The sequence below is a fragment of the Schistocerca piceifrons genome, chromosome 3 (genome assembly GCF_021461385.2).
Source record: "Schistocerca piceifrons isolate TAMUIC-IGC-003096 chromosome 3, iqSchPice1.1, whole genome shotgun sequence".
Classification (NCBI taxonomy): Eukaryota; Metazoa; Arthropoda; class Insecta; order Orthoptera; family Acrididae; genus Schistocerca; species Schistocerca piceifrons.
Window position 1 is genome coordinate 924,810,893 of NC_060140.1, and position 26,402 is coordinate 924,837,294.

Consider the following 26,402-nt stretch of genomic DNA (forward strand, 5'->3'; position numbering starts at 1 on the left):
AGAAGTTGTCGGTCTGGCTACCTGTCTCACCGGAACGTGCGTTAGTGTTACCTTCCCAGGCCGACCCTTGGAAGATTCTGAGCACTGCTCCGTGTCTTTTACATAGTGATTTCCTTTTTACTCCTAAGTACTCTGTGTGGCCTTTGGCAAAGTTTTAGATTATTAAAATTGCAAGGCTTTTCTTCTTAGACAAGCAGTAAAAAAATTTTCTTGTTTGGCATGTGGCCTTCAGCCGAGTTTCAGCCTTTCAGGATTAAGATTGAAAAGTCCTTGTTCCTAGGTCTTAAGCCGTAAATTGGTTTCAAGTTGGTACGTGGCCTCCAGCCGAGTTTTCAGCCTTTTCAAAACAAAAGTTAAAAAATTTTGTCTGAGCCTTAAGCCGTAAGAAATATTTTCTCGTTTTTAAGTGGCCTTCAGCTGAGTTCTCCAGTTTAAACTTAAAATTGGAAATTTCTTTGTCTGGGGTTTAAGCCGTGAAATTTTTTGGGTTTCGTAGGTGGCCTTCAGCCGAGTTTTAATCTGTCTTAGATTAAAAATTCAAAATCCTTGTCTTGCCCTTAAGACACAAGACCGTTATTCTTTAGTATGAGGCCTTCAGCCGAGTTTCACACGAAATATTTTAAGATAAGGCCTGCAGCCTGTGAAATTGAGAGCTCTTTTTCGTAGGCCTTAGGCCGTTAAATTATATTGTTGATATGCGGCCCTCAGCCGAGTTTTCAACCTATTTAGTCTAAACTTTGAAAATCTTTGTCTCGGCATTCAGACATAACAGTGTTCTTGATTAATGTGACGCCTTCAACCGAGTTCTATGGAAAACAATTTAAGCTAAGGCTTTCGATCTATTTATATTGCAGATAAAAAAAATTTATCTAAAGAAGTGAAACCTCCAGAAGAGCTCCTGTACCTCAGTTCCTTGCTTAGGCCTTGTGTTTTGGATTTTCGATGTGGCTTTCAGCCGATCTAAATTAAATCAAAGGAGGTCTTTCGTTAAAACCTTGAGAGTTTTTGATTCTTGCTTGTGTGATTGTGTGTTATAACAAATAAAGTTTATATGTTGGGTGCAACTGGCAGTAACTTATTTTGGCCCCTTTCCACAAATATAACCTCATCCGCTCTGTCCATCTAGCTCAGGGATTTCATCTGGGATGCCTCGCAACGTGCTGTTCAGAAGAGATCTCCACCCCGTAGTACTCTTACGATTAATCGAGAGTCCTGAAGGGTTAATGGTGTCAGTTCCCTCGAGCACTACCTTTAGACATTCGTCGAGTTTTGAGGCACCAGCATTTATATTTTTTTCTCTGTGACTGATGTATGTACCACGTAATTTCATAATAACAGTGAACATTACAAAACAAACTGCAAATAAATAAACAACGACGACTTCCACTTCTGTTTATTCCTCTGTCCCCCACTTCTCTATTCCGGGGTCGGTGAGGGGGACATGTGGCCAGGGTTCGGCTATCCACCCCGCCTCACTTTGTGCCCTGAGCCCACACAGATCCACTATCCCTAAAAAAATAAAATAATATAATGGTAAGGTGGAAAAAATCGGGAAATACTCGACCGCTAAAAAAAAAAAAAAAGTACTCAGCGCCGTAGACTGCCATGCGAGGGGTTCGGGTTCGATCCCCGGCTGGGTAGGAGATTTTCTCTGCTCAGTGAGTGGGTGTTGTGTTGTCTTTATCACCATTTCATCTTCATCGACGTGCAAGTCGCCGAAATGGCGTCACGTAAAAAGATTTGACCGGTCTGCCCTACCCTACGGGAGGTCCTCGCCGCAAGGCATTTCATTTTATCCATCTTCCAGTGCCCCAGCAATTCTTCGCCGTGTGAAGTCATCGAAATGTTGTCACCGCCGGGCCATGTTGTGACGGAGAAGACCAGCACAATCCACCGCAGCTACTCGCTGATAGACAGACACTAACTTTGGCCGTTCAGCCGGCTGGGGTGGCCGAGTGGTCCTAGGCGCTACAGTCTGGAACCGCGCGACCGCTACGGTCGTAGGTTCGAATCCTGCCTCGGGCATGGATGTGTGTGACGTCCTTAGGTTAGTTAGGTTTAAGTAGTTCTAAGTTCTAGGGGACTGATGACCTCAGAAGTTAAGTCTCATAGTGCTCAGAGCCATTTGAACCATTTTTTTGGCCGTTCCTTCAACTGCCTCGTGTAGCTTCGCCAGGCCCATTTGGAGCTATGGTCGTTCTGACCTCACATCATGTGACGGCCAGTGCACTAATGAAATACCTCTCGCAACATGCTCACCCACTTTCATTCATTTGTACTGAGTACTTAATGTGTTATGTTACTTTAGCTTTTACAGAGTAATGCACTTCGGCATTAACTAGTATGTATCATGCAGTTGAAAAATAGGCGTTGGATATCAACAATTCTGGGAGTTTCCAGACAATACCGCTGAATTGACTGAGAATACCTCTCGAGGTCTGTTCAAGAGCAGCACAGGTAGGGTGACAATATCTTTTTCATTATTTTTTGTTTCTATTCTGTAGACTGTCGTATATTTCCCAGAACGAAGCTGTCTCGCAAATTAACCGCGTTATTCAAAATGCTAGCTAGCTGTGGGATCAATCTAGGAAAGTGCCGACTGAGCACGGAAAAGTTTGCCTGCGCCAGCGGCCGCTGCAGAAGGCACGTTCGCTCTCTGGCGAGGCTTTCTCCGTTCGGAAGCCCGCGGACAAAAGACTGCGCCAGCCGCCAGCCGAGAGCGCCGCGAGTAAACCGAAGCACACGCGCCGGCATCTGTGCACCTTTCTGCTGCGCGGCGGGACAGCCGCACGTAGCGACGGGGGATTAACCACCGGCGCTAGCGCGGCAACTTCCTAACAGTGGCTAATATTTTAGGGGAACGATTACTGCAGCACAGCTGCTGGTTTTCCTACTAGAGTGCTCACAAAATAGCTTGGAATCCAATCGTACGGGTTTCAACGGTAGTGGTGGGGGTTCTATGTTTTCATCTACATACACTATACGATCAAAAGTATCCGGACAACCCCAAAAACATACGTTTTTCATATTAGGTTCTAACACTTTTATGCCGATGTGCTCTTTGACCATTTATTATTGTATATATACTTGCTTTTAAGAATATAACAATTCCAATCCCAAAGAAAGCAGGTGTTGATAGATGTGAAAATTACCGAACTATCAGTTTAATAAGTCACGGCAGCAAAATACTAACGCGAATTCTTTACAGACGAATGGAAAAACTAGTAGAAGCCGACCTCGGGGAAGATCAGTTTGGATTCCGTAGAAATATCGGAACACGTGAGGCAATACTGACCCTACGACTTATCTTAGAAGCTAGAGTAAGAAAAGGCAAACCTACTTCTTTAGCATTTGTACACTTAGAGAAAGGTTTTGACAACGTTGACTGGAATACTCTCTTTCAAATTCTGAAGGTAGCAGGGGTAAAATACAGGGAGCGAAAAGCTATTTACAATTTGTACAGAAACCAGATGGCAGTTATAAGAGTCGAGGGACATCAAAGGGAAGCAGTGGTTGGGAAGGGAGTGAGACAGTGTTGTAGCTTCTCCCCGATGTTATTCAATCTCTATATTAAGCAAGCAGTGAAGGAAACAAGAGAAAAATTCGGAGTAGGTATTAAAATCCATGGAGAAGAAATAAAAACTTTGAGGTTCGCCGATGAAATTGTAGTTCTGTCAGAGACAGCAAAGGACTTGGAAGAGCAGTTGAACGGAATGGATAGTGTCTTGAAAGGAGGATATAAGATGAACATCAACAAAAGCAAAACGAGGATAACGGAGTGTAGTCGAATTAAGTCGGGTGATGCTGAGGGAATTAGATTAGGAAATGAGACACTTAAAGTAGTAAAGGAGTTTTGCTATTTGGGGAGCAAAATAACTGACGATGGTCGAAGTAGAGAGGATATAAAATGTAGGCTGACAATGGCAAGGAAAGCGTTTCTGAAGAAGAAAAATTTGTTAACATCGAGTATAGATTTAAATGTCAGGCTATGTATGGAAGTGAAACATGGACGATAAATATTTTGGACAAGAAGATAATAGAATCTTTCGAAATGTGGTGCTACAGAAGAATGCTGAAGATTAGATGGGTAGATCACATAACTAATGAGGAAGTGTTGAATAGGATTGGGGAGAAGAGAAGTTTGTGGCAAAACTTGACTAGAAGAAGGGATCGGTTGGTAGGATGTCCTGAGGCATCAAGGGATCACCAATTTAGTATTGGAGGGCAGCGTGGAGGGTAAAAATCGTAGAGGGAGGCCAAGAGACGAATACACTAAGCAGATTCAGAAGGATGTAGGCTGGAGTAGGTAGTGGGAGATGAAGAAGCTTGCACAGGATAGAGCAGCATGGAGAGCTGCATGAAACCAGTCTCAGGACTGAAGACCACTACAACAACTTTCTTTTATCTTTATGTAAATTTATATGTACACGATGTAGGAATTAATTTGTTTATATTGCTGTATAATAAATTATGTATATTATGTAAATATCGCTGAGTAATCGCTGAGGGAATGTTAGGGAAACGTTAGGTTTTTGTCAACGACTAAGTATCGTTGGAGTAGCGGCGTCTCTGGACGCGGGAGGATGTTACGTCAGAGCGCGCGCTACACAGAGACAGAACTCTGGCGTGAGACTTGGTGAAGTGCGGACGCATGGATGGCTTGAACTGTACTGGAGGAGTGATTGTTTAGCGGCAAGTGGCAAGTGATGAGCGTGGGCGGTGGACATGCTGCCTGCAGCAACATCAAGAACCCGCCACGCCAATATCATTGCCAATAATTCCCGTGCTCGCTAATTATCATGGAAAGGAGCCAGCAGCTGTATCGTTGTCAGCAACTTCGTCACGGCGAGAATGGACTGAAGTAAGATTGCTGCATCTCAGCTTATTGTCAACTAGTTTTGTAATGGCGTTACTCAGCTTTGTGGTGTTTTGCGAGTGAATAATTACCATAGTTTAATCAAAACTGTTTACCAGTGATTCTCCTAAAATCATTCACCAAGTAGGTTCCCGTCCTGTCCTATTGTTAGAATAATCCGAGTACCGTTTATGAAAAATGAAAATTGCAGTGCCAGTTAATTTTGCTTATGAACTAAATGATTCAGTTGGATTAAAGATTTGAACTTAAAGCATTCAGTAATTTCAGTCTCACTAACTTTAAATTTGAACTTTAATCTGAGGAGATCTAATTGTTGCAAATAATAAATCAACTAATCAAATTAAAATGATTCCTGGCACTATGAACAAAAGCACTAACTAGACTTAATGATTGAGTGCAAATATGAGGGATTACTGTAATTTGTTGTTAGTAAATTTCTGTTTCACATTTGACTTGCAGTCGTGATAAAGTATAATAATTACCTTTTGATAAAGTAATTATCAATTTCTACTTCCCTGTTCAGAAGTCAATAGAGATTCTTTTAATTATTTTTTGCCATTTTCCAAAATTCATATGAAAATAGTAGACGTTATTGTGAGGCAGCGCCATTGTCACTTACAACAGTAAGTAACCATTAATCTAAGTGTTATCTTCTATGTTTTCAAACTTTCAGCTCTATTAGTTAATGATATTTCGAGGGCAAACTATTTTCATTCTCGTTTTATTACGTAAATGTTTCAATTGTTTTTGCTAACGTGCGTGCAGCCCTCTGTTGCCGCACGTGTTCGAGTAATCCTTGACATTGACTGTTCGGCTCATTAATTCACCTACCGAACAGAAATTTTGCCCAATTGGGCTGGCGACCGTATTTCTTTTAGCTATAATTATTTCAGTGACTCTTGTTATTCTGTTCCGATCCACGTAGTACCTCTTCTCGTTGGCACAGTACGTGAATGACAGCACAAACTTTTCGAACAGCCATACTACATTTTACAGTAATTAAGTAGGCGGAATAAGTTGTCTTAGAAGGCGTCTTGTTGTTAACCTCCGCCTCATTTATCGACTTTATATTGAATCTACGGAACGGTAACCTTTTCAAAATTTTATTCCAATTGTTTAGACACATGCTTACACGGTCATATATTTCTAACGTTGTCGACAGAAGGGAAGGGGGACGTTACAAGGTGCATTGTGCTACCACTTACGGCCAGGTACTCCATATCAGCGACTTCAGTAGTCATTATACATAGAGAGAGAGCGGAATGGGGCGCTCCGCGGAACTCACGGACTTCGAACGTGCGCAGGTGATTGGGTGTCACTTGTGTCATGCATCTGTACGCGAGATTTCCACACTCCTAAACATTCCTAGGTCCACTGTTCCCGATGTGATAGTGAAGTGGAAACGTGAAGGGACACGTACAGCTCAAAAGCGTAGAGGCCGGCATCGTCTGCTGACTGACAGAGACCGTCGGCAGTTGCAGAGGGTCTTAATGTGTAATAGGCAGATATCTATCCAGACCATCACACAGGATTTCCAAACTTCATCACGATCCACTGCATATACTATGTCAGTTACGCGGGCTCTTGGCTCTCTGAGCACTATGGGACTCAACTGCTGAGGTCATAAGTCCCCTAGAACTACTTAAGCCTAACTAACCTAAGTACATCACACACATCCATGCCCGAGGCAGGATTCGAACCTGCGACCGTAGCGGTTGTGCGGTTCCAGACTGTAGCGCCTTTAACCGCTCGGCCACTCCGGCCGGCCAGTCTGAAATGCTTTCCTCACCCACCCACAAGAGAACTGTGTCGTTTCAACGCTGGGTGTTGTGTTTCTGACTTCCATCGGAAAGGCGTCAAAAGGAGGAGTGCAATGTTGGGGAAGAGGTGGTGTGACAACCTTCCTGTCCTGTGACGATGACATTGGCCGGAGTACTGGTGAAGTTTGCTGCCGATGTGACATCGTTAACTCACCTTACAGCTGACATGACCTTCTGAGCCGTGGTCTTTTCTTTCCGCGTATGCCGACATCTCGCTGTTTGAAGTGTCACTGAGACCGATGGTGACGACGCAGGCCACCTCCCTTGTGTACCTCTATAGAAGAAGGTTGTACTTACCTTTGATCCATTTTTCAAACTTATGCGCTGCAGTGGGAGATAATTACGGGGTTTCGAAACAGTTATACCTTATTTTTGCGCTGTGCAGACGTAAGTGCCTACCATTAGCTCTGAAAGTGGTCGTGGAGTAAAATAAAATTAAAACCACCACCGTGGTGATCCACTGTTCTGCGAGCTCTCTTATATTTTGGGGTCCTGCATCCATGACAGCTCAATTATTATTACTGTAATTTTTTAATTATAAATACTTTCTTAGTATTTGACTATATGAAACGCGCTTTGGTTGCCATAAGCATTTCGCACATTTTGTTTATCACGTGGCAGACAAGAAAACTCACAAGCAAGGAACAACACAAGACATAGAAGTTTCTTTTTTTCTTTCTTTTTTTAACCGTGATATTAAGGGGAGGTTTACTATCTTTTGGTTCAAAAAATCAATTTTTTTAAATTGCATTTTTGGATCCATAAGTGTTTTAGAATCCACCCCTGAAACTGTTTTTTCGAATACGGAACGGAAATGTTTGTTATTCGTGGTTGAACAAAAAAATGCGCCTGCCTGAAAGCGGCCCTTTTCACGCACCAGTACTTTTCGGGGATTTCGACTTCGTAGCCGCGAAAAATTATTCTATGTGCTTGCCCAAGGATCAAGTGATCAAGGATATATGCGACTGTATTCTTTCTCGGCGTATTCCACTGATGAATTCTTCTCGGGTTATCACCGAGTGGTGGCGCCGTCTTGTCGCAGCGTTTTAATGAGTTTCGTACCCATCATCTTCTGGCCAGAAGATGATGGATACGAAACTCATTGAAACGCTGCGACAAGACGGCGCCACCACACGGCTGATAACCCGAGAAGAATTCATCAAGTGATCAAGGAGCTTACGACGTGCTACGGCCTGGCAATCCGACGGCATTCCATTTCGGTGCAACAGATGAAAAAGGCAATTTTGGCAACGTATTTCCACAAGTGTTCGACGGATGACCACCCACAACACCAAAATTGTCCGGCTGGGGAAACTAGTTGGTGCAAGTGGCGCATTGCAGAGGCTATTGGGCATCTGGATGAATATCAACACGACTAGCCGCTCTCCAAAAAAGTTCAAAAAGATTCATCCGATCTACGAAGCCCTTTCGGAGCACCAGTTGTTGTACCGCTGATTGGGAGAAAACACACAAAATTCAAATGAAAGTTTGAACGCGTGTGTTTGGAAGTTAGCCCTCAAGCATTTGCATTCTTTTACGAAGACTGTGGAGATTGCGACTTTCCTGGCAGTGAGCAGCTTCAACGAAGGGTATTCAGCAATTCTGAAGACCATGACAACGATGGACGTAACCCTGGGACTGTATTCGACGCAGTTCGCTAAGCATTCGGACGACCATCGGATTCAAGCGGCCGAAAACCGCTTGTCACCGGCCTTACGAGCGGCTCTGGAGCAGTGTGGGATGGCCCAGATCGAGAAGAACGCCCTCTATGAGGAAGGGGAAGGACCAGTTCATGGACCCGGAATAAGAGATTGCACGTAAGTTGCGTAATGTTGCATTTATATGTACTCAACTCTCCCCGATGTTATTCAATCTGTATACTGAGCAAGCAGTAAAGGAAACAAAAGAAAAATTCGGAGTAGGTATTAAAATCCGTGGAGAAGAAATAAAAACTTTGAGGTTCGCCGATGACACTGTAATTCTGTCAGAGACAGCAAAGGACTTGCAAGAGCAGTTGAACGGAATGTACCTACTGCAACCTATATCCTTCTGAATCTGCTTTGTGTATTCATCTCTTGGTCTCCCTCTACGATTTTTACCCTCCAAGCTGCCCTCCAATGCTACATTGGTGATCCCTTGATGCCTCAGAATATGCTCTATCAACCGATCCCTTCTTCTAGTCAAGCTGTGCCGGCCGCGCGGGATTAGCCGAGCGGTCTAAGGCGCTGCAGTCATGGACTGTGCGGCTGGTCCCAGCGGAGGTTCGAGTCCTCCTTCGGGTATGGGTGTGTGTCTTTGTCCTTAGGATAATGTAGGTTGTGTGTAAGCTTAGGGACTGATGACCTTAGCAGTTAAGTCCCATAAGATTCCACACACATTTTGAACAAGCTGTGCCACAAAGCAGGGTAAACATTGGACGATTGAACAGTGGAAAAACGTTGTGTGGAGTGACGAATCACGGTACAGAATGCTGCGATCCGATGGCAGGGTGGCGGTATGGCGAATGCCCGGTGAACGTCATCTGCCAGCGTGTGTAGTGCCAACAGTAAAATTCGGAGGCGGTGGTGCTATGGTGCTATGGTGTGGTCGTGTTTTTCACGGAGGGCGCTTCTACTCCTTCTTGGTTTGCCTGGCACTGTCACATCACAGACCTACATTGATGTTTTAAGCACCTTCTTGCTTCCTACTGTTGAAGAGCAATTCAGGGATGGCGATTGCATCTTTCAACACGATCGAGCACCTATTCATAATTCACGGCATGTGGCGGAGTGGTTACACGACAATAACATCCGTGTAATGGATTTGCCTGCACAGAGTCCTGACCTGAATCCTATAGAACACCTTTGGGATGTTTTGGAACGCCGACTTCTTGCCAGGCCTCACCGACCGACATCGATACACCTCATCAGTGCAGCACTCCGTGCAGAATGGGCTGCCATTCCCCAAGAAACCTTTCAGCACCTGATTGAACGTATGCCTGTGAGAGTGGAAGCTGTCATCAAAGCTAAGGGTGGGCCAACACCATATCGAATTCCAGCATTACCGATGGAACTTGTAAGTCATTTTCAGCCAGGTGTCCGGATACTTTTGATCACATAGTGTACATGCTCCACAACCCACCATATGGCGCGTGGCGGAGGGTACAAAGAACCACTATTAGTCATATCCTTTCCTATTTCACTCGCAAATGCAGCGAGGGAAAACCGACTGTCTATATCTTTCCTTTCGAGCCCTTACTTCTCTTGCCTTGTCGTCGCGGTCCTTGACGTAATATACAATGGTGGCAGTAGAATCGTTCAACCATCAGCTGAAATGATTGTTCCCTAAATTTTATCAGTAGCGTTTCGTGAGAAGAACATCGTCTTCCCTATAGAGGAAAGTGTTGATCCAACATACCGGTAACAACTATAGCAGCACGCTTCGGAATTGTTTCGATGTCTTCCTCTAATCCGACCTGGTGGGGATCCCGAACAGTACTCAAGCAGTACTCAAGAATGGATAGCTCCACTAATTCTATAAGTGGTTTACCGTATATAAGAGCTATACTTCCCTAAAATTCACCCAGTAACCCGAAATTAGCCATTCATCTTCCCTACTACCATCCTTAGGTGCGCGTTCGATTTCATATCGCTTTACAGAGCTACACGAGATTTTGTAAGCAGTGCACCACTAATACTGTAATCGCACATCTGTATTATCTTTCCCTACATTTAGAGCCATCTGCCATTTATCACACCAAGCAGAAATTCTGTCCAACTCATCCTGTATCCTTCTAAAATTACTCAACAACGATACTTCCCCGTACACTATTGCGCAATGAGCCGTTATAAAACACTCTCAGATTGCCACTCACCCTACCCCTCAGATCGTTTACGTTTACCACTACCATATCTGAGAATTTAAGAATTTATTCCGTATGTTCGGAACTTCGTATTTATTTTGGGTTCAACACCCGTATTATAGAAAACAAGTTTCAAACTACACAAAAAGCAACAAGGCACACAAGTATACATTATTACAATATAAATATGTAATTCTGTAGAAAATCTTTGGCTTCGTCATTAAGTATGTGGATGTCGTTAAGACATCCGCCAGGAAGCCCGTATACATCACAACTTAAAACATGGTTCATGGTCTGCTCCATCCAACAGTTTAAGTTCTTACCGCATTTAACTGAAGTTGAATTACTGTGATTGAACAATATCTACACTACTGGCCATTAACATTGCTACACCAAGAAGAAATGCAGATGATAAACGGGTATTCATTGGACAAATAAATTATACTAGAACTGTCATGTGATTACATTTTCACGCAATTTGGGTGCATAAATCCTGAGAAATCAGTACCCAGAACAACCACCTCTGGCCGTAATAGCGGCCTTGATACGCCTGGACATTGAGTCAAACAGAGCTTGGATGGCGTGTACAGGTACAGCTGCCCATGCAGCTTCAACACGATACCACAGTTCATCAAGAGTAGTGAGTGGCGTATTGTGACGAGCCAGTTGCTCGGCCACCATTCACCAGACGTTTTCAATTGGTGAGAGATCTGGAGAATGTGCTGGCCAGCCGCAGCAGTCGAACATTTTCTGTATCCAGAAAGGCCCGTACAGGACCTGCAACATGCGGTCGTGCAACATCCTGCTGAAATGTAGGGTTTCGCAGGGATCGAATGAAGGGTGGAGCCACGGGTCGTAACACATTTGGAATGTAACGTCCACTATTCAAAGTGCCGTCAATGCTAACAAGAGGTGACCGAGACGTGTAACCAATGGCACCCCATACCATGAGGCCGGGTAATACGCCAGTATGGCGATGATGATTACACGCTTCCAATGTGCGTTCACCGCGATGTCACCAAACACGGATACGATCATCATGATGCTGTAAACACAACCTGGATTCATCCGAAATCACGACTTTTTGCCATTCCTGCACCCAGGTTCGTCGTTGAGTACACCATCGCAGGCACTCCTGTCTGTGATGCAGCATCAAGGGTAACTGCAGCCATGGTCTCCGAGCTGATAGTCCATACTGCTGCAAACGTCGTCGAACTGTTCGTGCAGATGGTTGGTGTGTTGCAAACGTCCCCATCTGTTGACTCGGTGATCGAGACGTGGCTGCACGATCCGTTACAGCCATGCGGATAAAATGCCTGTCATCTCGACTGCTAGTGATACGAGGTCGTTGGGATCCAGCACGGCGCTCCGTATTACCCCCCTGAACCCACCGCTTCCATATTCTGCTAACAGTCATTGGATCTCGACCAACGCGGGCAGCAATGTCGCCATACGATAAACCGCAATCGCGGTAGGCTACATTCCGACCTTTATCAAAGTCGGAAACGTGATGGTACGTATTTCTTCTCCTTACATGAGGCATCACAACAACGTTTCACCAGGCAACACCAGTCAACTGCTGTTTGTGTATGGGAAATCGGTTGGAAACTTTCCTCATGTCAGCACGTTGTAGGTGTCGCCACCGGCACCAACCTTGTGTGAATGGTCTGAAAAGCTAATAATTTGCATATGACAGCATCTTTTTCCTGTCGGTTAAATTTCGCGTCTGTAGCACGTCATCTTCGTGGTGTATCAATTTTAATGGGCAGTAGTGTAGTTACTTGAATGGAAACTTTTGGTCCACAGAAGTCGCTTCCCAAATATTTTTAATACAAATCTCTCCCACACTCTCAGGTATAAATTTAATTCCTGTTTGAATTCTGAAGTCTATAAAACAAAATGATTAGGTCCTCGATGTCGAAGTCAGCACCTGGAGTAAAATTTCTGTGGCTCTGCACAATTCTGGTGATCGTCGACTCTGAAAATTCTTAAAATAGAAAGGAATCCGTCTTGGGTGTTATGATGTACTCACTCTGCGCAAAGGGAATCATTGTCCAAGTTGTGTATTAATTTCGATAAAAGTCCCGAAATTAGTATCTCAAAATAGAGCATAAACGACCTAGGTGCAGGCTTTACTGACTTCCCAGGATACAAAGTTTCCTACAATTTTCGACACACCAAATAATGTTCCGAACCAGAGACAAGGGCGAAGTTAAAATAACCCAAAATTATACGTACCTTTTTCCATTCATGAAATTATGTTTTTCCACCAGTGATCTTCATAGCTACATTTCAGGATACATCATCCTCTTGTGTGAATGGAAATGTTATCATAATTAGTCAAATTACATTTCGTATTCAAAATGGCTGCTTCCAGCAATGCTACTAATTACAATTCCGCTGATATCATACTCTCCGAAGTTGCAAAATCAGAAGCGTGTGTGTGTGTGTGTGTGTGTGTGTGTGTGTGTGTGTGTGTGGTTTGAGGTTTCCGGGCGCTAAACAGCTGGTCATCAGCCCCCAAACGCATAGAAACAGGAACACATGCAGTGAAGGGACGAAGACGGACAGCGAACAAGGAGAACGGCTAAAAGACGCAGACCTGACGCAGTTCCAAATCCTCACATATAGAGGCAAAACAAGAGGAGAAGAAACGCACTAAAAAGGGAAAGGAAACACAAGGAAAAGAGAACAAATGGCTCAAATGGTTCAAATGGCTCTGAGCACTATGGGCTGTGGCCATCAGTCCCCTAGAACTTAGAACTACTTAAACCTAACTAACCTAAGGATATCACACACATCCATGCCCGAGGGAGGATTCGAACCTGCGACCGTAGCAGTCGCACGGTTCCGGACTGCGTGCCTAGAACCGCGAGACCACCGCGGCCGGCGAAAAGAGAACAGAAATCGAAGAAGTAAGTAAGTCCATAGTACACGTAATGTTCCAGATTATACCCAGAGAGTTTTCATATCACTAAGCAGAGATAATCTCTCTCTCTCTCTCTCTCTCTCTCTCTCTCTCTCTCTCACACACACACACACACACACACACACACACACACACACACATTCTCTCTCTATCTCTCCCGCTGCCGTAATGAGTCTTTGGTCCATACAGTTCATTTAAGCAGTTAATCCATACGGATCACTTAAGCTAAAGAGAAAAAGTGACTGAGAAAGGGTGATATTACAACAATCATATCTGGGCTCTTCGGCAAATCCCCACTTCACAATTAAATGCCTTCATTAACAGTCTGCAATGGAAAACGCTTTCAGGGAATCTATAAAAATAGAATCTGCCTGTTGCCCTTCATCCTATATCGTAGGATATCCTGCCAGAGAAGGGTAACGAGAGTTGCACACGAGGGATGCTCTCTATATACGTGCTGAGTTGTGGACAGGAGCTCTTCCGTCTCAAGGAAATCTACAAATTCATGCTAAGATATATGTTCAAGAATTCTGCAGAAAAACAGTGTTAAGGATATTAGTCTCTAATAATACTGCTCTCACTCACAGGATTCACCTGTGATTCTTTCTAGTAGCCTGTTTCGTTAAGCCTCGTTGCCAGTTTTGGAAAGTCATCGTCGCTACTGCTGTGGAAGCCGAGTTGCCACTGTTGTTACGGTAGGTCGAGCTTGTGGGATCGTCAAACGGCTTCTGGTGCAGTACGCCGCTGAGACAATTTCTCAAAAAAAAAAAATGGTTCAAATGGCTCTGAGCACTATGGGACTTAACTTCTGAGGTCATCAGTCCCCTAGAACTTAGAACTACTTAAACCTAACTAACCTAAGGACATGACACATACCCATGCCCGAGGCAGGATTCGAACCTGCGACGGTAGCGTTCGCGCGGCTCCAGACTGTAGCGCCTAGAACCGCTCGGCCAGCCCGGCCGGCGACAATTTCTCCCTGCCGCTATTACACAGCTATGCCCCGGGGTCAGGCAACAGGATAGAACAACGAAGGTTCTACAACACTCCAACAAATTAGTAGTAGAGACACACAAATGAGTTAAAAAGGCAGTCTGGAGCCGCGAGACCGCTACGGTCGCGGGTTCGAATCCTGCCTCGGGCATGGATGTGTGTTATGTCCTTAGGTTAGTTAGGTTTAACTAGTTCTAAGTTCTAGGGGACTAATGACCTCAGCAGTTGAGTCCCATAGTGCTCAGAGCCATTTTTTTGAGTTAAAAAGGTTTACTTATCTCAGTGACTTGTTGAATGATTAAGGCTGCAACAAAAAAGGCCCTCAATGGCTAAGTGTAAGCAATCGTAGGTAGACTTCACAGAACACAGCAAATGCAATTTACAACAACTGTCTGTTTACTTCTAAGAGTTCACTAAACGAGGTTCCCTGTCTAACAAGGGGAGGCCACTATGTTTGGAACGCGGATTTACTGCAAACTTCGTACAATCGTAGTACTCCATGAGGATAACAAAATGTGTAAGCAGTAGCACGTACTTCTCAAGCGTTATTGAGAAAATCGCAATATAATTTCGGTCGTCGAATATATACATATCTTTGCGTGGCCATTTTAACCATGAAGTGGCTGTAGCCGAGTGGTGCCGGCAGGGTAGCTCAGCGTGTTCGGTCAGAGCGTTTGTTACCCTTTATAATAAAAAAAAACTGAGCGAACGGATCATCGACAAACTGAATGGGTGTCATTCGACGTCCGCCCTGAACAAATTCAACGAACAATAGAGAACAATTTTTGGTTTTTTTTTCTTTTTAAGTGTTTGGCGTTCAAGCCGCTGGATCGCTGGATCGAGTTGCGTTCGTCAGTTTTTTTTTTTTTTTAATTTTCAACACAGTCATTTTCTTTATTTATATTACAACTGATATAATGGGGAAAGTACGTGCAATCGGATGAAATTTTATTAAATTTACAATGTTATTTGGCAGTATACTAATTTTTATTATCATACATAATGTAATATTCATAACTATCGACTAGTAAACGACCAGATGCATAAAGTCATACTGAAAATGTATGCTTGACCGTGATTTGAGAACTCCCTTATACGTGGAAGGAGCCCGCAACGACTTGTTACCTCCAAGTTTTGAGCGGCACAGACGGCTTTCGAAAGATGTACAATTAATCGTCGCTTTCGACATTACGAGTACAAGTTGCAGGATGGTATTTTTCGTAAAAACACGGAAAACATGAAGTTAAACGGCACCAGCTCCATTGAATAAATGCTATGTTTCCGCATACGCAAGGTCTTTTGACGTTTTCTGTGGAAAAACAAACCTTGTTAACATTTTCAAAAACCTCTCTTTCAGACGATAGTTTGGAAGCAAACCATGCATAACGCAGTATTTCCTTAAAAATCGGCGCTGATAATTGGTTATGTAGTATTGAGTGTATTTTAATAGCGTCTTTAAAAAAAACACCTTGTTTTATATTGTTCGCTGAATTTGTTCAGGGCGGACGTCCGATAACACCCGTTCAGTTTGTTCGTTCATCTGTTCGCTCAGTTTTTTTTTTTTATTAGAAAGGGAAAATAACGCTCTGACCGAACACGCTGAGCTACCGTGAAGTCACCGCTCGGCTGCAGTCGCTTCATGGTTAAAATGCCCGCGCACAGATATACAGGGTGAGTCACCTAACGTTACCGCTAGATATATTTCGTAAACCACATCAAATACTGACGAACCGATTCCACAGACCTAACTTGAGGAGAGGGGCTAGTGTAATTGGTTAATACAAACCATAAAAAAATGCACGGAAGTATGTTTTTTAACACAAACCTACGTTTTTTTAAATGGAACCCCGTTAGTTTTGTTAGCACATCTGAACATATAAACAAATACGTAATGAGTGCCGTTTGTTGCATTGTAAAATGTCAATTACATCCGGAGATATTGAAACGTAAAGTTGACGCATGAGTACCACTCCTCCGCTGTTCGATCGTGTGTATCGGAGAGCACTGCAACATACGAGGGTTATTCCAAAAGTAAGGTCCGATCGGTCGCGAAATGGAAACGACTATGAAAATCCGATAAAGCTTTGCACAGATGTGTTGGGTAGTGTCTCTAGTATAACCCCAGTTAGCATCACGTCGCTCTTCTCATTTCTGAGCTCGCAGTGAGTGCGTAAAGATGTCTAGAAAATAGTGTCTGCCGCCAAATACGAGGGTCTGGTGAGAAATTTCGCCTGTAGCTATGCAGCTAACATTACATAACTGTCGTGCTGTTTCGTCTTCACGACAATTCTCAGCCGCATTCTGCAGGGGCAATGAAGATGCTCCTGCATCGTTTTCAAATGGAAATGTTAGATTACCCACAATACAGTCCGCAATTGTCTCCCCCTGAGTTTCATCTCTGGTCACATGAACCGCTGTCTTTGAAGACAACATTTTGACACAGACAACGAGGTGTAGGCCAGCGTGGAGAATTGGCGGAAAGCACTGGCGGCTGCCTTCTATGATGAGGCTATTGAAAAGTTGGTACAACGCTATGACAAAAGTCTAAGTCAGAACGGCGACTATGTAGAGAAGTAGCTGAAAGGTGTAGCTAATTGTTACAAGTAAAACATTTCTGATGTTCACTGTGGTTTCAATTTGGCAATCAATCGGACCTTACTTTTGGAATAACCCTCGTACATCGCGTTTCTACAGAATGATCTGCCAACGTTGCTCGAAAATGTCTCACTGGAAACGCGTCGACGTATGTGGTATCAGCATTATGGTGCACCTACACATTCCGCAATTAACACTAGGCTGACCCATGACAGGATGTTCGACGGGCGTTTCATAGGACGTGGAGGACGCATATGTTGGCCAGCCCGTTCTCCTGATCTTACACCTCTGGACTTCTTTCTGTGGGGTACGTTAAAGGAGAATGTGTACCGTGATGTGCCTACAACCCCAGAGGATATGAAACAGCGTATTGTGGCAGCCTGCGGCGACATTACACCAGCTGTACTGCGGCGTGTACGACATTCATTACGCCAGAGATTGCAATTGTGTGCAGCAAATGATGGCCACCACATTGAACATCTATTGGCCTGACATGTCGGGACACACTCTATTCCACTCCGTAATTGAAAACGGAAACCACGTGTGTACGTGTACCTCACCCCTCATGGTAATGTACATGTGCGACAGTGAAAAAGACCAATAAAAAGGTGTTAGCATGTGGACGTAATGTGCTGTTCCAGTCTCTTCTGTACCTAAGGTCCATCACCGTTCCCTTTGGATCCCTGCGTAATTCGGTGCTCTCCGATACACACGATCGAACAGCGGAGGAGTGGTACTCAAGCGTCAACTTTAGGTTACAATATCTCCTGATGTAACTAACATTTTACAATGCAACAAACGGCACTGATTACGTATTTGTTTATATGATCAGATGTGCTAGCAAAACTAACGGGGTTCTATTTAAAAAAACGTAGGTTTGTGTTAAAAAACATACTTCCGTGCATTTTTGTATGGTTTGTATTAACCAATTACACTAGCCCCTCTGCTCATGTTCGGTCTGTGGAATCGGTTCGTCAGTATTTGATGTGGTTTACGAAATAGATCCAGCGGTAACGTTAGGTGACTCACCCTGTATATTCGACGACCGAAATTATAATATCTGGCGATTTTCTCAGTAACGCTTGAGAAGTACACATTTTGTTGTCCTCGTGGAGTACTACGAGTGTACGAAGTTTACAGTCAATCCGCGTTCCAAACTTCGTGGCCTCCCCTTGTAAGTCAGCCCTGGACGATGATCTGTAAGCAAGTGGGCGAGAGCTGCTCTTCTGTCTTCCGAGTAGGCTTCTATCCGTTGTCGTCCGGTCATCAGCGGGTTGTACTCTGCCGGCAATTGGCAGAGGCGAAGTCGATATCTTTATCCTCAGTGCCACCGGTGGCACTGGTGGATCTCGCGCAAGTGGCGAATCTCTACGGCACTGGTACCAGCTCGCATCTTTGCGCAACTGGTGCTTTTGCCCCGGCCGCGGCCGTATCTTGTTCGGACGACACGGCGGCCTGGAACTTTGTAGTAGGCGAAAGATTAGAGAAAATTCAACGGGTCAGAACCGAATTCGGATTTCCTCCGGGCCTTGCGACTTATTAGTTTTCGACTCTTTCAGTAGTTGCTAAATGCCAGTATGCCTATTTCTATGAGCTCCGTACACAGGAGACCATGTGACATTCAAACGATAGTACGTATGTGCTATTCCGCACTGTGACGGGTGTGGCACTAGCCTCCTACTCGCTTACTGATTTATCGTAGGACCAGACTTTTCTCTGGGTCCTGGCGAGATTCTTCACTAAGGTATGACGGTGGTACTTGGTGCGTGCTTCGCGCACTGATATACTTTCTACCAACGATTCCCTGTCGACATTTCCAAGCTCTCATTTGATCCGAGAGTGCAACATTCTCTGCTTTCTCAGTGGTTTCGGAGTTTTAACCGCCACGGTGTGCCTTTTCCATTCTTAATCTACGTATTCGGCACGATTTATAGTGCGTTTGAACTTTGTCCACAGTTTCTCTACGCCCATCATTACAGAACTAAGTGATGCCCATTCACTAAGTAGGATGCTAACAACTGTTATCTGCTGTCTCCAGCTTTAATGCTCTCCCAGCGTTCTTAAAGGATTGATTAACTTTAGTATCATCGTAGCAATAATGACACAACGATCACTAATCCCTCTCCCCATCTTGTCACTGTCGATAGAGTCAGGTCGTTTGTGGCGACAAGGTCTGAATTATTTCCATTTCGTGTGCGTTGGCGCATTAGCTCCATTATGAAGGGCCGCTGTCCTGTAGAGGAGGTGCAGTTCAACAGGTGAAGCCCTCACACAAACGCAGGGCCGGCCGCCGTGGCCATGCGGTTCTAGGCGCTGTAGTCCGGAACCGCGCGACTGGTACGGTCGCAGGTTCGAATCCTGCCTCGGGCATGGATGTGTGTGATGTCCGTAGGTTAGTTAGGTTTAAGTACTTCTAAGTTCTAGGGGACTGATGACCTCAGAAGTTAAGTCCCCTAGTGCTCAGAACCACTTGAACCGTTTTGAACAAACGCAGGCGTCACAGAACTTCGAAGTTGCAGTTGGCGACGCAGCAGACAAGCACATTGAAATGTTGTGTCAGTGTGACCACTAATTCGGCAAACACAAAAGTACAAGATAAACAGCCTCTGACTGGAATAATAGGGAAAAAATTACAGCATGATGTGTGTAGTGAAGATCGTACTCATTAAAAAAAACCTTTAGGTGACGTACTTTCTCTGATTAATGGTACTAGTGACAATCATATCGGCTACTGTTCATGGATCACGTCGCCTGCCTACCTGTTTATCAAAATTATATAAATATATATATGATGCGGGAGACCCGCACTGCTGTACTAGGCAAGGTCCTAGCAGAGGTGGTTTGCCATTGCCTTCCTCCGACCGTAATAGGGATGAATGATGATGATGAAGACAACACAACAAGGCCCAGTCTCCTCGAGGCAGGTGAAAATCCCTGACCCCGCCGGGAATCGAACCTGGGACTCCTTGCTCGGGAAGCGAGAACGCTACGGCTAGACTACGAGCTGAAAGTTTTATATATATAGAACTTTCTTCCCGTTCTTCTGCATCTTCCCTGGAACATAGATGTCTTAGGAAGTACTTGTACCTATGCCCCTCCCGCCTCCCTTGTTTATTGTTTTTGTGGCGTCTATGGGACCACCATACTGGGTTCGCTAGACAAACATTGAAACAAAGCGTATTACTGAGTCTTATTACAATACTTAGCTTTTGCAATTACGCAGATGCGTCACAGGCAAAGGGTGACATGTAAAATAATAAATCTTCTTCGCGACGCGGTGTAGCTGCCTGGTCTGGGGCGCCTTGTCGCGGTTCGCGCGGCTCCCCCCGTCGGAGGTTCAAGTCCTCCATCGGGCATGGGTGTGTGTGTGTTGTCCTTAGAGTAAGTTAGTTTAAGTTATATTACATAGTGTGTAAGCCTAGGAACCGATGACCTCAGCAGTTTTGTCCTTTAGTAACTTACCACAAAATAAATAAATCTTCTTCAGTACAAACAATACAAAATCTGTGCTACATAGAAAGGGCTAGCGAAGTGAATAGAGTTGACGCTGCTATACAAGTGCTGATGTACAAGTGCTGCTATTGAACTGGCCATCACCAGTCTGCCGCGGTGCTTATGTTCTCTTCACGCAGGGACCGCTGCTGTCGCGTTGTCGTCCTGGAGAGAGGTTCGGTCAGCGTGGGAGTGGCTGACGTCTTCTCACAGCGGTCGTTCCCTACTAGCGTGCCGGCCTTTGAATTTACGCCTCAACAGTTCTTTTTTTTCCTGTGCGATGTGAAAATCCGGTGGCTGACGCCACCATTTTAGACACACTTAGCCGGCCGCTGTGGCCGAGCGGTTCTATGCGCTCCAGTCCGGAACTGCGCTAGTGCTACGGACGCAGGTTCGAATCGTGTCTCGGGCAAGGATATGTGTGATGTCCTTAAGTTAGTTAGGTTTAAATAGTTCTAAGTCTAGGGGACTGATGATCACAGATGTTTAGTCCCATAGTGCTTAGAGCCATTTGAACCATTGACACACTTTTTAATGGATGTTTGTTCCCTCATCTGCTCTGCATACATTAATTTTATGACATTACGCACAGTCTCCCGTGCTTACAGCACCTAGGATCCTTGTTGATAGCGATCCCATGCTGAGTAGAAGAGAGATAGTAAGCTGAGCGCTCGAAGTACGTGGTTTACCAACCAACATACGGTTGACAACTCACTAATAGCGAAGCGCACAGGTAGCAGGTGATACGGGACTTGCCGTCATCCCTTAAGAACAGTGTAATAGACTCGCTTAACTCTAAAAACGAGGTTATGTTTCCCGCTGGGGACACGTTACTTTACGTGAACTGTAATTGTGTTGTTCAGCGTTATTCTGATGAGACTTAAACGGATCCTATGCTTGGGGTATGTCACACTGAGTATTGAATTCCACTACAGCTCTGGATTCTTGTGACAGAAGTGCTTAAGGGGGGTAGGACGTCAAACGGACCGTCTTGGAGCATGAGAGACGTCACAGGACGTTTTAATTCCCACTGTCTATACTTTTACGAATAAATTCATAAAACTTTGTCAGCATGACCAGGAAGGATTCAGGATTCACACTCATAGGAGTGGAAGTTCAAAAACGTAAAAAAATTAATTTTTTTTACATGTGAAAGTTCATCATTTTTTCACTTACTATTGGCTGCGTTTATAGCCGTAGGTACACTGTTCGTAAGTAAGAGAGATCCTACAATGAATTTTGCACAGCATACAAACCATACTTACAGGTGTATGAAACTCTAGAAATTATTTAATTTACGAAAAAATGAAGGTTATGTTACATTTTAAACTTCATGTTTAGATAAAACTCAAATTTTACAGTTAATTATCTCACTTTTTACCACAGTTTTCAACAGATTTGGAAAATTCTAGAGTTTAATACACCTGTAAGGGTGATTTGCGTGCTGTGCAAAATTCATCGAAGAATCACCCTTACTTATGAAGAGAAATGTACCTATAGTAACAAATGCGGTCCATGGTAAGTGAAAAAAAGGTAAAATTTCAAATGTAAAAAATAAGTTGTTTTCATATATTTTTAAACTTCCACTGCTATGAGTGTAAATCCTGAATCCTTTCTGTCCATTTTGACAACGTTTTATGAATTTATTCGTAAAAGTATAGACAGTGGAAATTAAAATGTCCTCTGGTGCCTATCCTGCTCCAAGTCGTCCAGTTTGACGACCAACCCCCATTACATGGTCTTGTACCATGTTATGAAAAATTCAGTGTTTCCGAAATAGTCTACGAATTTAAGGAAGGATGGGAACTTGCTTAGCTGGTACAGAACCTTAGATGGAATACATAGCCATATATGAGACGGAGAACGTGAAGTACTTGTGAGGAGTTATTAAAGTTAGGAGAAGGCAACACAGTTGCCCCGAGGATATTGTGAGAAATCCATTGTCACGGTAAAGGTTTCAACCTGAAAAATCTCTGGAAACATTTGCGACATATTCTCCTGTATCAGTTCTATAGAGGGGTGACAGCAGCGGAGGCGGCCAGAAACATTTGCGCAGTGTATGGGGATAATGCCACTGGACAGAGCACAGAAAGAAAATGGTTTCGTCGTTTTAAGGACGAACGTTTCGACATTAGTGATTCTACACGTTCAGGAAAACCTTCAGGATTAGATGAACATCATTTACCTCTACAGCTACATCTACATGGATACTCTGCAAATCACATTTAAGTGCCTGGCACAGGGTTCATCGAACCACCTTCACAATTCTCTATTATTCCAATTTCGTATAGTGCGCGGAAAGAAAGAACACCAATATCTTTCCGTACGAGCTCTGATTTCCCTCATTTTATTGCTGTGATCGTTTCTCCCTGTGTAGGTTGGTGTCAACAATATATTTTCGCATTCGAATGAGAAATTTGGTGATTGGAATTTCGTGAGAAGATTCCGTCGCAACGAAAAACGCCTTTCTCTTAATGATGTCCAGTCCAAATCCTGTATCATTTCTGTGACACTCTCTCCCGTATTTCGCGATAATACAAAACGTGCTGCCCTTCTTTGAACTTTTTCGATGTACTCCGTCGGTCCTATCTGGTACGTGTCCCACACTGCGCAGCAGTATTCTAAAAGAGGACGGACAAGCGTAGTGTACGAAGTCTCCTTAGTAGATCTGTTACATTTTCCAAGTGTCCTGCAAACAAAACGCAGTATTTGGTTAGCCTTCCCCACAACATTTTCTGTGTGTTCCTTCCAATTGAAGTTGTTCGTATTTGTAATACCCAGGTATTTAGTTGAATTTACGGCTTTTAGATGACACTGATTTATCGTGCAACCGAAGTTTAACGAATTCCTTTTAGCACTCATGTGGATGAGCTCACACTTTTCGTTATTTAGGGTCAATTTCCAATTTTCACACCGTTCAGATATCTTTTCTAAATCTTTTTGCAATTTGTTTTGATCTTCTGATGACTTTATTAGTCGATAAACGACAGCGTCATCTGCAAACAACCCAAGACGGCTGCTCATATTGTCTCCCAAGTCGTTTATATAGATAAGGAACAGCAAAGGGCCTACAATATTACCTTGGGGAACGCCAGAAGTCGGCCGGAGTGGCCGAGCGGTTCTAGGCGCTACAGTCTGGAACCGTGCGACCTTTACGGTCGCAGGTTCGAATCCTGCCTCGGGCATGGATGTGTGTGATGTCCTTAGGTTAGTTAGGTTTAAGTAGTTCTAAGTTCTAGGGGACTAATGACCTCAGCAGTTAAGTCCCATAGTGCTCAGAGCCATTTGAACCGTTTTTTTGAACGCCAGAAAACACTTATTTTAAAAATATTAATCCACAGTAATTCACGTCATTGCACTCTAGAAATCACTTATTTTAAATATATTAATCCACAGTTATTCACGTCATTGTACTCTAGAACTTACAAATATGATGAACTATGATCGTTCCACCACCGTGCAACATTTGCATGTAAGGGGAAAAATTCGAAAATCGGGTGTGTGGGTACTCCATGCTGTAAGCCAAAATCACAAACGTCAGGAGGAGGCCGGATGTCCATCTCTGCGTGCTCGTCATCAATTGACTCTTGAACAACACCGACCACTCCTGTCCTGCATCGTAAGAGGTGACGAGAAATGGTGTCTTCATGGTAACATACGGAAAAGGAAGGAACGGTTGAGCCCCAACAAAGCAGCACTCCCGTATAAACACCTGGACCCATCCAAAAAGATAGTGTGATGCATTTGATGCCATGGCGGACTGTGTGGTGTACTACGAACTACTTCCCCGATGTATAAACTCATGACATCTACTGTCAACAATTGAGACGACCTGCAGACGCAGTGCAAGAACAACGACCAGAAAGACTGCTTGAAGTGATGTTATTCCACGATAACGCCCTCCATATTCTGCAAGACTGGCCAAAAATGCTACATAGGAGTTGGATTGGGAATTCATTCCACACTCACCTTATTACGCAGTACGTTGTCCTCGATGGTGAGTGTTCATCGGAGGTGAAGGTATCATCTGGAGTGCCCCAGGAAAGTGTGGTAGGTCCGCTGTTGTTTTCTATATACATAAATGATATTTTGGTTAGGGTGGATAGCAATATGCGGCTGTTTGCTGATGATGCTGTGGTGAACGGGAAGGTGTCGTCGTTGAGTGACTATAGGAGGATACAAGATGATTTGGACAGGATTTGTGACTGGTGTAAAGAATGGCAGCTAACTCTAAATATAGATAAATGTAAATTAATGCAGATGAATAGGAAAAAGAATCCCGTAATGTTTGAATACTCCATTAGTAGTGGTAGCGCTTGACACAGTCACGTCGATTAAATATTTGGGCGTTACATTGCAGAACGATATGATGTGGGACAAGCATGTAATGGCAGTTGTGGGGAAGGCGGATAGTCGTCTTCGGTTCATTGGTACAATTTTGGGAAGATGTGGTTCATCTGTAAAGGAGACCGCTTATAAAACACTAATACGACCTATTCTTGAGTACTGCTCTAGCGTTTGGGATCCCTATCAGGTCGGATTGAGGGAGGACATAGAAGTAATTCAGAGGAGGGCTGCTAGATTTGTTACTGGTAGGTTTGATCATCACGCGAGTGTTACGGAAATGCTTCAGGAACTCGGGTGGGAGTCTCTAGAGAAATGGAGGCTTTCTTTTCGTGAATCGCTACCGAGGAAATTTAGAGAACCAGCATTTGAGGCTGACTGCAGTGCAATTTTACTGCCACCAACTTACATTTCGCGGAAAGACCACAAAGATAAGATAAGAGAGATTAGGGCTCGTACGGAGGCATATAGGCAGTCATTTTACCCTCGTTCTGTTTGGGAGTGGAACAGGGAGAGAAGATGCTAGTTGTGGTACGAGGTACCCTCCGCCACGCACCGTATGGTGGATTGCGGAGTATGTATGTAGATGTAGATCTTATGCCCTCAGATTTTCAACTTTTACACTCTATCGAACAACCTTCAAGCAACATCCTTCCCGGATGAAAATGCGCTCTGAAATAGCTCGAAGAGTTCTTCGCATCAAAACCACATGATTTCTACGGTCACGGAATCGGGAAGTTACATCAGCGTTCCCAAAGTCTTGTAAATAGTGAAGGAGAATATATCACTGATGACTAAAGTCTCTGTTACGTGTGTCTGTTGTATTTATTGATCTTATGGAAAAATGCTACGAACTTATGCACCGACCCACTATATAAGTTAAATAAATCTTATGGATAGAGTTTGTAGTTTTCCATCTAATCACTAGAATAATGTTCTCACTTCCTCAGTGCTTTGTTCTCTGTGAGAGGTGGAATAATTCAGAGAACACTTCTTCTCAACATATTTTTGAAATATCAAGAGTAAACAATTCAGAAATTTAATTTCTTTGGTATCTGCGATAGAACACGCGCCGAGCCGTTACTTCGGAAAACTCTTTCGGCACGTGAAGCAGTGTGTCTTCAGAAGTTATCAGGTCGAGGCGCGTAATAATGTATGGTATCAGACGCGTCGTGGCCCCATAGATTCCACAGCGAACTTCGAAATTGGCAAAGTTCAGTTTCCGATCTGCACGTCTGCTGATAACGTGGGAACAGAATAGGGGGAAAGCAATTGTGAGCCCTGTTACAGAGTTTTAGCTTCCTTAACTGACATGGTGACTTAGCTTATTCTATTAATGGACATGTAATCGTCTGTTTATTCAGTAAAAGTAACTTTATAACTAAAGTAGGCTTTCACAGCCGGAATTTGTGTCCTTGGAGAATGGGCATTAGGCAACAATGGTAAGCACATTTCTGGGCATAACGTTTCGTCTCATAACGCCGGCGTCATCATCAGAGGGCTGTAAAGAAT